The sequence below is a fragment of the Schistocerca cancellata genome, unplaced genomic scaffold (assembly GCF_023864275.1).
Source record: "Schistocerca cancellata isolate TAMUIC-IGC-003103 unplaced genomic scaffold, iqSchCanc2.1 HiC_scaffold_818, whole genome shotgun sequence".
In the NCBI taxonomy this organism is placed as follows: domain Eukaryota; kingdom Metazoa; phylum Arthropoda; class Insecta; order Orthoptera; family Acrididae; genus Schistocerca; species Schistocerca cancellata.
In genome coordinates this window covers 410472-428614 of record NW_026046829.1, presented here as the reverse complement: position 1 = coordinate 428614, position 18143 = coordinate 410472, and the positions used below count along the sequence as shown (strand labels likewise).

The window sequence follows — 18143 nt, the reverse complement described above, 5'->3', positions numbered from 1 at the left end:
AAAATAATAAAGTAAATAATTAGATATAATAGGAATTGGCTGCTCCTTACAAATTAACTTAATAGCATCACTAAAGAGCTGAGGAATTCCTACAAAACCTACTTTATTTGGGCCCTTTCGAATTTGGATGTAACCTAAAACCTTACGCTCTAATAAAGTTAAGAAAGCAACACTAATTAAAACACAAATAACTAATAAAAGAAAATTCAAAATAAACATAAATAAATCATAAAGTATCAATACTACATGTAGAAAAAATCTACATAAATGAATTCTAAATTCAACACATTAATCTGTCAAAATAGTAATTTAATTTATATTAATCAATAACATAAAAAATATTTTAACCATATGGTCCTTTCGTACTAATATGAAGCAATAATCTTAGGATAGAAACCGACCTGGCTCACGCCGGTCTGAAATCAGATCATGTAAGAATTTAAAGGTCGAACAGACCTAATCACTGTGCTACTGCACCCAAAATTTTTCTTAATCCAACATCGAGGTCGCAATCTGCTTTGTCGATATGAGCTCTCAAAAACAATTACACTGTTATCCCTAAGGTAACTTAATCTTATGATCATAAATTATGGAACAAAACAACAAACATAAATAAATGATATAATAATGAAGAGTTTATTTATTCTTTATGTCACCCCAACAAAACATCATCATTAAATATAGAAAGACAAACAAAAAACTATATAAAAATAAACTGTTAAGCTCTATAGGGTCTTCTAGTCCTAAAGAAAAATTTAAGCCTTTTGACTCAAAAGTTAAATTCAAAAATTTATTAAGAGACAGTTGATTTCTCGTCAAGCCATTCATTCCAGCCACTAATTAAGAGACTAATGATTATGCTACCTTTCCACGGTCAAAATACCGCGGCTCTTTAAAAATCTGCTCAGTGAGCAGGCCAGACCTCAAAGTATTTTCAAGAGGACATGTTTTTGATAAACAGGCGGAAATCAATTTTGCCTAGTTCCTTATAATAAATTCACAAGGTAAAAATTATATACAAATAAATATACTAATTCTATCATTATTACAAAAATTTTAAAATTAAATAAATAATCTTAATAAAAAACCTAAAATAATTATAAAATCAAAATAAAAAATAATGAACTAAATCGTTATCTTAAAGATAGCTGGTTTAAAGCTTACTATTAGATTTTATAAAACAAATTATAGGTTATTAACTTCAAAGCTTATCCCTTAAAGAATAAATATGTTAATATTTATACTTAAAAAATTAAATAAAAATAATTTAATTCAAAAAATTAAATTTTTTCTTAAGAAACTAGATATCTTGGGAAACGATTAACATCTCATTTCTATAAATAATTTAATAATAATTATGATACATTAACTATAAATTATTTATAAATCAACCCAAATCGAGACAAGTAAAATAAATACTAAAATTTTGATAAACCCAGATACAAAAGGTACAATAAATAAAATCTACTTTTAAAAATTTAAAATAATATTTCATAAAACAATTACATTACCAATATACTATAATCTAAAAAATCAATTCTACAAAATATACTAAGACATATTTACAGTAGGAATAGACGTTGACACACGAGCTTACTTTACATCAGCAACAATAATTATTGCTGTACCTACAGGAATTAAGGTATTCAGATGATTAGCTACACTATATGGAACTAAATTCAAATTCAATCCACCACTATTATGAGCTTTAGGATTTATTTTTCTATTCACAATTGGTGGACTAACAGGGTTAGTATTAGCAAACTCATCACTTGACATCGTATTACACGATACATATTATGTAGTGGCCCACTTCCATTATGTATTATCTATAGGAGCAGTATTTGCAATCATAGGAGGTGTTATTCAATGATACCCATTATTTACAGGATTAACTATAAATAATACATGATTACAAATCCAATTTACAATTATATTTATTGGGGTAAACTTAACATTCTTCCCTCAACACTTCCTAGGACTAGCAGGAATACCACGACGATATTCAGATTATCCAGATGCATATACATCATGAAATGTAGTGTCAAGAATTGGATCTACAATTTCTATTGTAGGAATCATTATATTTATTGTAATTATATCAGAAAGAATGGTTACAAACCGAGCAACCATATTTAGAGCTAATATAAGAAGATCAACAGAATGATTACAAAATAACCCGCCTGCAGAACACAGCTACTCAGAATTACCATTAATTTCTAGATTCTAATATGGCAGATTAGTGCAGTAGATTTAAGCTCTACAAATAAAGGTTTGACCTTTTATTAGAAAATTTATTAATGGCAACATGATCAAATTTATCCCTTCAAGATGGAGCTTCCCCATTAATGGAGCAACTATCATTCTTCCATGATCATACTATAGTCGTATTATTATTAATTACAGTAATTGTAGGTTATGCTCTAAGTTATATATTATTTATTGCCTATACAAACCGAAACATACTCACGGACATTTAATTGAAACAATCTGAACAGCACTGCCAGCAATTACACTAATTTTCATTGCACTCCCATTATTACGACTACTATATTTACTTGATGATTCAGTAGATGCAATAATCACAATTAAAACAATTGGATGACAATGATACTGAAGATATGAATATTCAGACTTTATAGATGTAGAATTTGACACTTATATCACACCAGAACAAGACCTAGAAAATGACGGATTTCGACTCCTAGATGTAGATAACCGAACAATTCTACCAATAAATACGGAAGTACGAGTATTAACAAGAGCATCAGACGTTCTACACTCATGAGCAGTACCTGCATTAGGGGTTAAAACTGACGCAACGCCAGGTCGACTAAACCAAGGAACATTTACAATAAACCGACCTGGATTGTTCTTTGGACAATGCTCAGAAATCTGTGGAGCGAACCACAGATTCATACCAATTGTAATTGAAAGAACTTCAGTAAACTTATTTATCAAGTGATTATCTAAGATAATCTAAGGAGTTAGTTAAAAAATATAACATTAGAGAGTCAATCTAAAATAACTAAACAATTAGTACACCTTGAAATACATCAGATGACTGAAAGTAAGTAATGGTCTCTTAAACCAAAAAATAGTAAATTAACGACTACTTCTGATGGGGAAATTTAATCCAAATCCCTCAAATATCCCCTCTCATATGATTCTCCCTATTCATTATATTTTCGGCTACATTAATTTTATTTAATCAAATAAACTTTTTTCATTTAAACCAAATCTTATTAAAAGAGCAGAAAAAAGAACAATTGATATAAAAAACTTAAATTGAAAATGATAACAAATTTATTTTCAACATTTGACCCATCAACTAATATCTTCAATTTATCATTAAATTGAACTAGAACATTCTTAGGTTTATTATTAATCCCATCAATGTTTTGACTTACACCATCACGAATTAATATTATTTGAAATAAACTAAACTTAACCTTACACAATGAATTTAAAACATTACTAGGACCAAAATCATTTAATGGAACAACATTCATCTTCATTTCAATCTTTATTATAATACTATTTAATAATTTCATAGGATTATTCCCTTACATTTTTACTATAACAAGACATTTAGCATTAACATTTGCATTCGATCTACCTATATGATTAAGATTTATGTTATTTGGATGAATTAATCATACCAATCATATATTTACACACCTTGTTCCTCAAGGAACACCGCCTGCATTAATATCATTTATAGTATTAATTGAAAAAATTAGAAATGTCATTCGAGCGGGTACATTAACAGTACGACTAGCAGCACATATAATTGCAGGACACTTAACTATATGAGTATTTATTATATCAATATTAATTATTCTAGATATAACAATATTTATAGACTTTTTCAAAAATACTGAAACTATAAATATTGATTATTCAATCAATTATCAAGAAATAACAATATCTTTAGAAAAACTATATAATAGACAAACATTTATTATTACAATAATAATAATAATTTATTTATTTTTGGCACTATTAGCAGTTGTTAAAATCACCAATATTAACCAGGGGCATATTCGTAAAATAAGATAATTTACTAATGAATAAACCCTTACGAATAAGACATCCTTTAATTAAAATCATTAATAACTCTTTAGTTGATTTACCTGCACCAACAAATATTTCATTTTGATGAAATTTTGGGTCCCTACTAGGACTACGTTTAGTAATTCAAATTGTAACCGGACTATTTTTAACTATACATTATACATCAAATATTGAAATAGCGTTTAGTAGTGTAGTTCACATTTGCCGAGACGTAAATAATGGTTGAATTATTCGAACCTTACACGCAAATGGAGCTTCTATCTTTTTTATTTGTATTTATTTACATGTAGGACGAGGAATTTACTACGGATCCTACATATACATGCACACCTGAATAATTGGTACAGTAATTCTATTCTTAGTTATAGCAACCGCATTTATAGGATACGTTTTACCTTGAGGTCAAATATCATTCTGAGGTGCGACAGTAATTACTAATTTATTATCAGCAATTCCATATTTAGGAACAGATTTAGTTCAATGGGTATGAGGAGGGTTTGCTGTTGATAATGCAACATTAAACCGATTCTGTACATTCCATGTTGTACTACCGTTTATTATTGCTGCCATGGCAGCAATTCATTTATTTTTCCTCCACCAAACAGGGTCTAATAACCCCTTAGGACTAAATGGAGGTATTGAAAAAATCCTGTTTCACCCATACTTTACTTTCAAGAACTCTATTACATTTGTATTAATAACATCATTTTAAAAAAATTTAAAGATAAAGGCAAAAAACTTTTTCAAGCTAAGTACATTAACTTAAATTAAATAATTAAATCAAATTACTGTTTTGTTTCCAAAAGTTTTATTCTTGCTTATTTATTCACTTTTTCTTTGTATTATATGTAAGTTTTGTTAAACTATATGTTCTATTTTGCAGTAATTTGATTTAATTATCAAGTGATTTTGGATTTAGCAATTGATTTAGTATCGGCATAATTCGTGCCAGCAGCCGCGGTTATATGATTGATACAAGTGAATATTATTGGTTAAAACAGTTGTTTATATTTTTAGGGTTAAAATATAAATTTGTAAGGTGAAATGTTAAAATTTATTTATAGCTCTTTTTATGAATCTGTGAAATTTAAATAATAAACTAGGATTAGATACCCTATTATTTTTAATGTTAATTATATTTACCAGGGTACTATTAGTTAAGGTCTTTAAACCCAAAGAATTTGGCGGTATCTCATTCCATTCAGAGGAACCTACCCCGTGATTGATAATACACGATTTACTCTACTTGATTTACTTGTTTGTATATCTCCGTTATCAGAGAATCTTTTTAGAGTTATAATTCTCAAGATTTATAATTATAAAATATTTCAGGTCAAGGTGCAGCTTATAGTTAAGAGGAGGTGGGTTACAATAGATTTTTGTTTATAACGGATTTGATGGTGAAATACTGTTAATGAAGGAGGATTTGATAGTAATTTAATTTATTTAATTTAACTGATATTGGCTCTGAGGTGTGTACACATCACCTGTCGCTCTCATTATTGATTATTCTATTTTATTGTTTTAATTTAGCTTCAATTTAGACGAGATAAGTCGTAACATAGTAGATGTACTGGAAAGTGTATCTAGTAAGAGTTTCAAGATATAACTTATTAGTAAAGTGTTTCATTTACACTGAAAATTTTTCTGTGCAAATCAGGATATCTTGATTATTTATTTTATTATATTTATTTTTTGTTTATTTAATTATTTAATAAAAATAATTTTGTCGAATTTTGTCTCAGTATATTTTGTAGAATTGATTTTTTAGATTATAGTTTATTGGTAATGTAATTGTTTTATGAAATATTATTTTAAATTTTTAAAAGTAGATTTTATTTATTGTACATTTTGTATCAGGGTTTATCAAAATTTTAGTATTTATTTTACTTGTCTCGATTTTGGTTGATTTATAAATAATTTATAGTTAATGTATCATAATTATTATTAAATTATTTATGGAAATGAGATGTTAATCGGTTCCCAAGATATCTAGTTTATTAAGAAAAAATTTAATTTTTTGAAGTTAATTGTTTTTATTTAATTTTTTTAAGTATAAATATTAACTTATTTATTCTTTAAAGGATAAGCTTTGTAGTTAATAACCTATAATTTGTTTTATAAAATATAATAGTAAGCTTTAAACCAGATATCTTTAAGATTACGTTTTAGTTCATTATTTTTTATTTTGATTTTATAATTATTTTAGGTTTTTTATTAAGATTATTTATTTAATTTTAAAATTTTTGTAATAATGATAGAATTAGTATATTTATTTGTATATAATTTTTACCTTGTGAATTTATTACAAGGAACTAGGCAAATTGATTTCCGCCTGTTTATCAAAAACATGTCCTCTTGAAAATACTCTGAGGTCTGGCCTGCTCACTGAGCAGATTTTTAAAGAGCCACGGTATTTTGACCGTGCATAGGTAGCATAATCATTAGTCTCTTAATTAGTGGCTGGAATGAATGGCTTGACGAGAAATCAACTGTCTCTAAATAAATTTTTGAATTTAACTTTTGAGTCAAAAGCTTAAATTTTTCTTTAGGATGAGAAGACCATATAGAGCTTAACATTTTATTTTTATATAGTTTTTTGTTTGTCTTTCTATATTTAATGATGATGTTTTGTTGGGGTGACATGAAGAATAAATAAACTCTTCATTATTATATCATTTATTTATGTTTGTTGTTTTGTTCCATAATTTATGATCATAAGATTAAGTTACCTTAGGGATAACAGCGTAATTGTTTTTGAGAGCTCATATCGACAAAGCAGATTGCGACCTCGATGTTGGATTAAGAAAAATTTTGGGTGCAGTAGCCCAGTGATTAGGTCTGTTCGACCTTTAAATTCTTACATGATCTGAGTTCAGACCGGCGTGAGCTAGGTCGGTTTCTATCCTAAGATTATTGCTTCATATTAGTACGAAAGGACCATATGGTTAAAATATTTTTTATGTTATTGATTAATATAAATTAAATTACTATTTTGACAGATTAATGTGTTGAATTTAGAATTCATTTATGTAGATTTTTTCTACAAATAGTATTGATACTTTATGATTTATTTATGTTTATTTTGAATTTTCTTTTATTAGTTATTTGTGTTTTAATTAGTGTTGCTTTCTTAACTTTATTAGAGCGTAAGGTTTTAGGTTACATCCAAATTCGAAAGGGCCCAAATAAAGTAGGTTTTGTAGGAATTCCTCAGCCCTTTAGTGATGCTATTAAGTTAATTTGTAAGGAGCAGCCAATTCCTATTATATCTAATTATTTACTTTATTATTTTTCTCCTGTTTTTAATTTAATAATTTCCTTGGCTGTTTGAGTAATTTTCCCTTACTTGACTTATATGTGTTCTTTTTCTTATGGATTTTTGTTTTTTTTATGTTGTACTAGATTAGGTGTTTATACTGTTATAATTGCTGGTTGGTCTTCTAATTCAAATTATTCTATATTAGGTTCTCTTCGTTCTGTTGCTCAAACAATTTCATATGAAGTTAGTTTGGCTTTAATTTTATTATCTTTAATTATTTTAATTGGTAGTTTTAACATGTTTGATTTTATAAATTACCAGCTTAATTGTTGATTTATTATTATTTGTTTTCCTTTAGCTTTAGTTTGTTTTGCTTCTTGTTTCACTGAAACTAACCGTACTCCTTTTGACTGTGCCGAAGGTGAATCTGAGTTAGTTTCAGGTTTTAATACTGAATATGGTGCAGGTGGTTTTACTTTAATTTTTTTAGCTGAGTATACTAGAATTGTTTTTATAAGAATATTATTAGCTTTAATTTTTTTAGGTGGTGATTTTTATTCTTTTATATTCTTTATTAAGCTTGCTGTAATGTCCTTTGGGTTTATTTGAGTTCGGGGAACATTACCACGTTTTCGTTATGATAAGTTAATATACTTAGCTTGAAAATGTTTTTTGCCTTTATCTTTAAATTTTTTTACTTTCTTTGTTGGTCTAAAGATTTTATTTATGTCATTTATGTAGTGAAATTTTTTAAGAAAAGTTAATAGAAGAGTTAAACTTCTAGTTTTATGTTTTCAAAACATATGCTTTTCCTAAGCTAATTAACTTATTTTTCCTTAATTATTTTATCTCATTCGTTTGCAATATGTACATTAATTAAGAAGTATGTAAAATAGATAATTGTTAAGATTTGTCCTGTTATAATGTAATGTTCTTCAACAGGTCGTTTACCAATTCATGTTAATAAGCATACAACAACTACTATAATTCAGAATAAAATTTGATTAATAGGATAGAATTGAATACCTCAAAATGGTGTTTTATTATAAAATGGTAAAATTATTAAGATTCTAATTGATAAGAATAGTGCAATAACACCCCCTAGCTTATTAGGGATTGATCGTAGAATTGCATATGCAAATAAGAAATATCATTCTGGTTGGATATGGACGGGAGTTACTAATGGGTTAGCAGGTACAAAATTATCTGGATCCCCTAGAAGGTAAGGATTAATCAAGCATAATATAATTAATAATGATGTTATTCATACAAATGTAATAGAGTCCTTGAAAGTAAAGTATGGGTGAAACGGGATTTTTTCAATATCTCCATTTAGTCCTAAAGGGTTATTAGACCCTGTTTGGTGGAGGAAAAATAAATGAATTGCTGCCATGGCAGCATTAATAAACGGTAGTACAAAATGGAATGTAAAGAATCGGTTTAATGTTTCATTATCAACAGCAAACCCTCCTCATACCCATTGAACTAAATCTGTTCCTAAATATGGAATTGCTGATAATAAATTAGTAATTACTGTCGCACCTCAGAATGATATTTGACCTCAAGGTAAAACGTATCCTATAAATGCGGTTGCTATAACTAAGAATAGAATTACTGTACCAATTATTCAGGTGTGCATGTGTATGTAGGATCCGTAGTAAATTCCTCGTCCTACATGCAAATAAATACAAATAAAAAATATAGAAGCTCCATTTGCGTGTAAGGTTCGAATAATTCAACCATTATTTACGTCTCGGCAGATGTGAACTACACTACAAAACGCTATTTCAATATCTGATGTATAATGTATAGCTAAAAATAGTCCGGTTACAATTTGAATTACTAAACATAGTCCTAGTAGGGACCCAAAATTTCATCAAAATGAAATATTTGTTGATGCAGGTAAATCAACTAAAGAGTTATTAATGATTTTAATTAAAGGATGTCTTAATCGTAAGGGTTTATTCATTAGTAAATTATCTTATTTTACGAATAGGCCCCTGGTTAATATTGGTGATTTTAACAACTGCTAATAGTGCCAAAAATAAATAAATTATTATTATTATTGTAATAATAAATGTTGCTCTATTATATAGTTTTTTTAGATATTGTTATTTCTTGATAATTGATTGAATTATTAATATTTATAGTTTCAATATTTTTGAAAAAGTCTATAAATATTGTTATATCTAGAATAATTGATATTGATATAATAAATACTCATATAGTTAAGGTAATAATTATCGTAATTGATTTAGGTTGAAATATTTCGTTTGATGCAATTCTCGTAATATAAATAAATAGAACTAATATACCACCAAGAAACGTTAAGAATAAAATATATGATAATCAATATCTTTCCATTATTGTTCCTGTTATTAGCCCGACTAAAAAATTTTGTAGGATAATGAAAAGCATTATTGATATTGGGTGTCTTAATTTAATAAAATTAATATTTATTACGTTTGATAGTGATATAATTATTATTTTGATCATTTCAGGGGTTAGTTTATTAAAATATCGGTTTTGGGGACCGATGATGGAAAGCTTTTCCACCTCTGAAGTTTTAAAAGTGGGGGCTGAACTTATCTCCGGTTCACAAGACCGGCGTTTTTTTAAAACTATTAAAACTAATGTTTATATTCTGTCTTTACTTCTTTATTGATTTATTTTGCTGGTGTTTATGTTTTTTCCTCTAAACATAAGCATTTATTAATGGTTCTTTTGAGATTAGAATATATTGTTCTTTCTTTATTTATATTAATCATTCTTTTTCTTATTGAGTTTTATTATGATTATATTTTTCCTGTTAATTTTTTTGTTTTTTCTGTTTGTGAAGGTGCTTCAGGTCTTTCTATTTTAGTTTCAATAATTCGTTCTCATGGGAATGATTTTTTTAATTCTTTTGGTCTATCTTTATGTTAAAGTATTTATATATAACTATTTTTTTGATCCCTATTTGTTTGGTTAATAATTGTTGATGATTGGTTCATTCTTTAATGTTTATGTCTAGTTTTGTTTTTATGGTTTGTGGTGGTGGTTGTTGGGATGTGTAAGGGGGACTAAACAGCGAAGGTCATCAGTCCCCCATTATGGTTTGTGTTTATTCATATGCGGATTTGAATATGATTAGATATTATTTTGGTATTGATTATTTTTTTTTCTTTTAGTTTGATTTTGCTTAGTTTTTGAATTTGTTCTTTAATAATTACTGCTAGAGGTTCAGTTTATTTAAGTTCTTATCATTCTAATTTTTTTGTCTTTATAGTCTTAATTTTAATGATTATGCTTTATTGTTCTTTTGCTAGGTTGAGTCTTGTTTCTTTTTATATTTTTTTTTAGGCTAGATTAGTTCCTACTTTACTCTTGATTTTAGGTTGAGGTTATCAACCTGAATGTTTACAGGCTGGTGTTTATTTAATTTTTTACACTCTGAATTCTAGATTGCCTTTATTACTAGTTTTATTTAGGGTTTATGATTTTTTCTAATACTTTGTATTTTCCTTTATTGGTTGATTTTGGTTCTTATTATTTTATATTTTATGTGTTTATAATTCTTGCTTTTTAGTTAAGATGCTGATATTTTTGATTCATTTATGGCTTCCTAAGGCTCATGTTGAGGCCCCTATTTCAGGTAGAATGATTCTTGCTGGTGTTTTATTAAAGTTAGGTGGTTATGGTATTTTTCGTGTTATGAAGGTTATTTCTTATTTGGGTTTAAAGTTTAATTATTTTTGATTGTCTTTAGGCTTATCTGGTGGGGTTATTGTTAGATTTATTTGTTTTTGTCAGGTTGATTTAAAGTCTTTAATTGCATATTCTTCTGTTGCTCATATAAGAATAGTTATTGGAGGATTGATGACTATGAATTGATGGGGTTGTATAGGTTCTCTTTCTTTAATGGTTGGTCATGGTTTGTGTTCTTCTGGTTTATTTTGTTTATCTAATATTATTTATGAGCGTTTAGGTAGACGAAGATTATTAATTAACAAGGGTATAATTAATTTGATACCAAGAATGGCTTTACGATGATTCCTTTTGAGCTCTTCTAATATAGCTGCTCCTCCTTCTTTAAATTTGGTTGGTGAACTTAGATTATTAAATAGAATTATGTCTTGATCTTCTTTTAGATTTTTTGCTTTAATTTTTTTGTCTTTTTTTACAGCTGTTTATTCTTTATACATGTATTTTTATTCTCAACATGGTAATTATTATTCTGGTGTTTATACATGTTCTCTTGGCTATTTTCGTGAATATCATCTTTTACTTTTACATTGATTACCTTTAAATTATCTTTGTTTAAAGGGGGAGTATTATTTTTGTTTAGGTTGCTTAAGTATTTTAATTAAAAATGTTGTTTTGTGGAATCAATGATATGAATTTTTTCATCTTAGGCCGTGAATTTGTTTTCTATTTGTTCTTTGAGTTTTTTTTCTTTATTTTTTTTCTAGAACTGTAATTTTTATTTTGGGTATTTATTATTTAATAATTGATTATAGAGTTTTTGTTGAATGAGAACTTTTTAATTTAAATGGTTCTATGGTTGTTATGACTAATTTTGGATTGAATGTCTCTTATTTTTATGTCTTTTGTTATGTATATTTCTTCTTTGGTTATTTATTATAGAGAGGACTATATATTGGGAGAAAAAAATGTAAATCGTTTTATTATTATTGTTTTAATATTTATTCTTTCTATAGGTTTTTTAATTATTAGTCCTAATTTGATTAGAATTTTATTAGGATGGGATGGTTTAGGTTTAGTTTCTTATTGTTTAGTTATTTATTACCAAAATGTGAAATCTTATAGTGCGGGTACATTAACTGCACTTTCTAATCGTATTGGTGATGTTGCTATTTTAATTTCTATTGCTTGAATATTAAATTTTGGTGGTTGAAATTACATTTATTATTATGATTTTATTTCTAATTCTTTTGAAATAAAGCTTATTACTAAATTAATTGTTTTAGCAGCTATAACTAAAAGAGCTAAAATTCCCTTTTCTTCTTGGCTTCCTGCTGCTATAGCTGCTCCTACTCCTATTTCGGCTTTGGTTCATTCTTCTACTCTTGTTACTGCTGGGGTTTATTTATTAATTCATTTCAGACCAATATTAGATACTTATAATTGTGGTTGATTTTTGCTTTCAATTGGTTGTATAACTATATTTATGGCTGGTTTAGGGGCGAATTTTGAATTTGATTTGAAGAAAATTATTGCTCTTTCTACTTTAAGACAACTTGGTTTAATAATAAGAATTTTGGCAATGGGTTACCCCAAACTTGCATTTTTTCATTTATTAGCTCATGCTTTATTTAAGGCTTTATTGTTTATGTGTGCAGGTTCAATAATTCATAATTTAAAGGATTCCAAGAACATCCGTTTTATAGGTTCTATTGTTAATTTTATGACTTTAACTTCAGTTTGTTTTAATGTTTCTAGTTTGTCTTTGTGTGGTATACCATTTTTAGCTGTTTTTTATTCAAAGGATTTAATTCTTGAAATGGTTTGTTTAAGATGAATTAATTGTTTGATTTTTCTTTATTTCTTTTCTACTGGCTTAACTGCTTCTTATTCTTTTCGTCTTTTTTATTATTCAATGTCTGGTGATAATAATTTTTATTCTAGATTTTCTTTTGATGATAAGGGTTATTATATTTCGTTTGGTATAATTGGTTTATTATTTGTTGCTGTTTTTGGTGGCAGTCTTTTGTCTTGATTAATTTTTCCTACTCCTCATGTTATTGCTTTGCCCTATTATTTAAAGTTTTTAACTATTACTGTAGTTGTTTTGGGTGCTTATTTAGGTTATCTTATTTCTAATTTTGATTTTTCTCAAAATTTATTTTCTTTAAGTATAGTTTCTTTTGTCAGATTTGCTGGTTCTATGTGGTTTATACCTTTTCTTTCAACTAAGTTTATTAGATATATTCCTTTAAAATTGGGTTATTATTTATCTATATCATTTGATTATGGTTGGGGTGAATTATTTGGTGGTCAAGGTTTATATAGACTATTTATTTATTTAATTGGTTATATACAAGGTTGATATGATTCTAATTTTAAGATTTATCTTTTAACTTTTATTTTTTGAACGTTTATTTTGGTGGTATTATTTTTCGTTTACTTAAATAGCTTATGATTAGAGCGTAACACTGAAGATGTTAAGGAAGTATTTTTACTTTTAGGTATTTATAAATATACATATACTATTTTTACAGTGAAAATGTAATGTTTTATTTAAACTATATAAATTTTAGAAATGTTAACGGAATTTAACCTCTAATATAAAAAGGTAGCAGCTTTCATATTGACTTTACATTTTCTTAATTGGAACATTATAGTTCAATTATATTATTAACAGTAATACGCCTCTTTTTGGCTTCAATTAATAAGAAAAAGGGTATTTTATTTACCAACCTTCCAGGTCGAAACTGACTGCAATATTTCGCTTCTTATTCTATTTAAGGTTGTTTGATTATATCTATACTTTTTGAATGCAACCCAAATGTTATAGTTAACTACTATATACAATGGAAACTAAAATAGAAAGACCTAAAGCACCATCACAAACAGAAAAAAACAAAAAAATAATAGGAAAAAAAATCATAACCAAACTCAATAAGAAAAACAATAATTAATATAAATAAAGAAAGAACAATATATTCTAATCTCAAAAGAACCATTAATAAATGCTTACATTTAAAGGAAAAAACATAAACACCAGCAAAATAAATCAATAAAGAAGTAAAGACAGAGAATATAAACATTAGTTTTAATAGTTTAAAAAAAACGCCGGTCTTGTAAACCGGAAATAAGTTCAGCCCCCACTTTTAAAACTTCAGAGGTGGAAAAGCTTTCCATCGTCGGTCCCCAAAACCGATATTTTAATAAACTAACCCCTGAAATGATCAAAATAATAATTATATCACTATCAAACGTAATAAACATTAATTTTATTAAATTAAGACACCCAATATCAATAATGCTTTTCATTACCCTACAAACTTTTTTAGTCGGGCTAATAACAGGAACAATAATGGAAAGATATTGATTATCATATATTTTATTTTTAACGTTTCTTGGTGGTATATTAGTTCTATTTATTTATATTACGAGAATTGCATCAAACGAAATATTTCAACCTAAATCAATTACGATAATTATTACCTTAACTATATAAGTATTTATTATATCAATATTAATTATTCTAGATATAACAATATTTATAGACTTTTTCAAAAATACTGAAACTATAAATATTGATAACTCAATCAATTATCAAGAAATAACAATATCTTTAGAAAAACTATATAATAGACCAACATTTATTATTACAATAATAATAATAATTTATTTATTTTTGGCACTATTAGCAGTTGTTAAAATCACCAATATTAACCAGGGGCCTATTCGTAAAATAAGATAATTTACTAATGTATAAACCCTTACGATTAAGACATCCTTTAATTAAAATCATTAATAACTCTTTAGTTGATTTACCTGCACCAACAAATATTTCATTTTGATGAAATTTTGGGTCCCTACTAGGACTACATTTAGTAATTCAAATTGTAACCGGACTATTTTTAGCTATACATTATACATCAAATATTGAAATAGCGTTTAGTAGTGTAGTTCACATCTGCTGAGACGTAAATAATGGTTGAATTATTCGAACCTTACACGCAAATGGAGCTTCTATATTTTTATTTGTATTTATTTACATGTAGGACGAGGTATTTACTACAGATCCTACATATACATGCACACCTGAATAATTGGTACAGTAATTCTATTCTTAGTTATAGCAACCGCATTTATAGGATACGTTTTACCTTGAGGTCAAATATCATTCTGAGGTGCGACAGTAATTACTAATTTATTATCAGCAATTCCATATTTAGGAACAGATTTAGTTCAATGGGTATGAGGAGGGTTTGCTGTTGATAATGAAACATTAAACCGATTCTTTACATTCCATTTTGTACTACCGTTTATTATTGCTGCCATGGCAGCAATTCATTTATTTTTCCTCCACCAAACAGGGTCTAATAACCCTTTAGGACTAAATGGAGATATTGAAAAAATACCATTTCACCCATACTTTACTTTCAAGGACTCTATTACATTTGTATTAATAACATCGTTATTAATTATATTATGCTTTGTTTAATCCTTACCTTCTAGGGGATCCAGATAATTTTGTACCTGCAAACCCATTAGTAACTCCCGTCCATATCCAACCAGAATGATATTTCTTATTTGCATATGCAATTCTACGATCAATCCCTAATAAGCTAGGGGGTGTTATTGCACTATTCTTATCAATTAGAATCTTAATAATTTTACCATTTTATAATAAAACACCATTTCGAGGTATTCAATTCTATCCTATTAATCAAATTTTATTCTGAATTATAGTAGTTGTATGCTTATTAACATGAATTGGTAAACGACCTGTTGAAGAACCTTATATTATAACAGGACAAATCTTAACAATTATCTACTTTACATACTTCTTAATTAATGTACATATTGCAAACGCATGAGATAAACTAATTGAGGAATAATAAGTTAATTAGCTTAGGAAAAGCATATGTTTTGAAAACATAAAACTAGAAGTTTAACTCTTCTATTAACTTTTCTTAAAAAATTTCACTACATAAATGAAATAAATAAAATCTTTAAACCGACAAAGAAAATAAAAAAATTTAAAGATATAGGCAAAAAACTTTTTCAAGCTAAGTACATTAACTTATCATAACGAAAACGTGGTAATGTTCCCCGAACTCAAATAAACTCAAAGGACATTACAGCAAGCTTAATAAAAAATATAAAAGAATAAAAATCACCACCTAAAAAAATTAAAGCTAATAATATTCTTATAAAAACAATTCTTGTATACTCAGCTAAAAAAAATAAAGTAAATCCACCTGCACTATATTCAATATTAAAACCTGAAACTAACTCAGATTCACCTTCGGCATATTCAAAAGGAGTACGGTTAGTTTCAGCTAAACAAGAAGCAAAACAAGCTAAAGCTAAAGGAAAAGAAATAATAATAAATCAACAATAAAGCTGGTAATTTATAAAATCAAACATGTTAAAACTACCAATTAAAATAATTAAAGATAATAAAATTAAAGCCAAACTAACTTCATATGAAATTGTTTGAGCAACAGAACGAAGAGAACCTAATAATGAATAATTTGAATTAGAAGACCAACCAGCAATTATAACAGTATAAACACCTAATCTAGTACAACATAAAAAAAACAAAAATCCATAAGAAAAAGAACACATATAAGTCAAGTAAGGGAAAATTACTCAAACAGCCAAGGAAATTATTAAATTAAAAACAGGAGAAAAATAATAAAGTAAATAATAAGATATAATAGGGATTGGCTGCTCCTTACAAATTAACTTAATAGCATCACGAAAGGGCTGAGGAATTCCTACAAAACCTACTTTATTTGGGCCCTTTCGAATTTGGATGTAACTTAAAACCTTATGCTCTAATAAAGTTAAAAAAGCAACACTAATTAAAACACAAATAACTAATAAAAGAAAATTCAAAATAAACATAAATAAATCATAAAGTATCAATACTATTTGTAGAAAAAATCTACATAAATGAATTCGAAATTCAACACATTAATCTGTCAAAATAGTAATTTAATTAATATTAATCAATAAAATAAAAAATATTTTAACCATATGGTCCTTTCGTACTAATATGAATCAATAATCTTAGGATAGAAACCGACCTGGCTCACGCCGGTCTGAATTCAGATCATGTAAGAATTTAAAGGTCGAACAGACCTAATCACTGGGCTACTGCACCCAAAATTTTTCTTAATCCAACATCGAGGTCGCAATCTGCTTTGTCGATATGAGCTCTCAAAAACAATTACGCTGTTATCCCTAAGGTAACTTAATCTTATGATCATAAATTATGGAACAAAACAACAAACATAAATAAATGATATAATAATGAAGAGTTTATTTATTCTTTATGTCACCCCAACAAAACATCATCATTAAATATAGAAAGACAAACAAAAAACTATATAAAAATAAAATGTTAAGCTCTATAGGGTCTTCTAGTCCTAAAGAAAAATTTAAGCCTTTTGACTCAAAAGTTAAATTCAAAAATTTATTAAGAGACAGTTGATTTCTTGTCAAGCCATTCATTCCAGCCACTAATTAAGAGACTAATGATTATGCTACCTTTGCACGGTCAAAATACCGCGGCTCTTTAAAAATCCGCTCAGTGAGCAGGCCAGACCTCAAAGTATTTTCAAGAGGACATGTTTTTGATAAAAAGGCGGAAATCAATCTTGCCTAGTTCCTTATAATAAATACGAGCTTAGAATATATTGTTCTTTCTCAAATGGTGATCTTTTTTCTCGGTCATTAATTAATTTTTTTGATAGTGTTGTTGCAAGGATTATAACAATTATTAGAATAATAAATCTAATAAAAATTCTTGTAGATAAAATTTGGATTGTTTTTCTTGATTAACATCAAGCTTTTTGATTGGAAATCAAATGTACTATTTATACTAGTAAAACAATTATCTACCTCATCAATAAATAGAGATGTATAAGAATAATCACACTACGTCTACAAAGTGTCTATATCATGCTGCTGCTTCAAATCCAAAGTGGTGCCTTGGTGAGAATTGGTTTATTGAATGTCGAAGTAGACATGTTGATAAGAAGATTGTTCCGATAATTACATGTAGCCCATGGAATCCTGTTGCAACAAAGAATGTTGATCCATAAACTGCGTCTGCAAT

At 27.2% G+C, this 18143-nt stretch overlaps 1 long non-coding RNA gene across 1 annotated transcript; it reads right to left on the bottom strand.

Annotated features, from left to right (window-relative positions):
• Positions 1 to 482: 482 nt before the first annotated feature.
• Positions 483 to 17700, bottom strand: LOC126143522 (uncharacterized). Its single transcript, XR_007529745.1, has 2 exons — positions 17573 to 17700; positions 483 to 864 (listed from the first exon to the last, which is right to left on the bottom strand). It is a non-coding gene; the product is annotated as an uncharacterized LOC126143522 (long non-coding RNA).
• Positions 17701 to 18143: the final 443 nt, after the last annotated feature.